General features: G+C 34.6%; 1 protein-coding gene across 1 annotated transcript in view; it reads left to right on the plus strand.

Annotated features, from left to right (window-relative positions):
• The first annotated feature begins 577 nt into the window (after positions 1-577).
• Positions 578-624, plus strand: part of LOC125030405 — a 464,521-nt gene continuing 464,474 nt past the window's right edge. Inside the window, exon 1 of the mRNA XM_047620440.1 lies at positions 578-624. This exon is cut by the window's right edge and continues 167 nt beyond it. The gene's annotated coding sequence lies outside the window, so the exon portion shown is untranslated.

The raw sequence follows: 624 nt of genomic DNA on the forward strand, positions 1-624 counted from the left end.
TATATTTATTTATTTATCTGTTTATTTGTTATATATCTTTTTACTTATCTACCTATGTATTCACGTATTTATTTATTTATTTATCGATAGACAGCTTACTGAAAGTCTGTTATCACTATTATGATTGATTTTGGTATTTGTTCACTACACTCTTATGGGTGTTATTAAGAGTATTCATGGTATATTCATCGTCTGTTAAATATATGTTAAAAATGAGTTTATTGAAAGTCTGTTAGGTCTGTGATTCTTCTCTTTGGGGTTGTTTTAAGTTACTGAAAACGTATGGAGTTTATTCAATGAATGTCAAAGACCTTTGAAATGTTTTCTTAGAAGTCCTATTTGAGTCTGTCGAAAGTCTGTTAGAGAGTCTGTTCACCTGTTGAGATTGTTCATTTTTTACCTGCCATTAACCCTCTCATCGGTTCCTCAAAACTGCCTCCCACTCGAATTTATATGCCCTTTGTGGCATCCGGTCGTGTGTCAAAAAAGATTTCGATCGCTTAAGCGCGTACCTGACGATCGTGCTGCCATCTATGAGGCGTTCGATTTTCTATTGGTTTTCGTCATCTATTGGTTTCGTTTTGACACCCTTTTTTAGTGTTTGTGAAGAACGCGGGTCCTATT

Source organism: Penaeus chinensis, chromosome 11 (genome assembly GCF_019202785.1).
Source record: "Penaeus chinensis breed Huanghai No. 1 chromosome 11, ASM1920278v2, whole genome shotgun sequence".
Classification (NCBI taxonomy): Eukaryota; Metazoa; Arthropoda; class Malacostraca; order Decapoda; family Penaeidae; genus Penaeus; species Penaeus chinensis.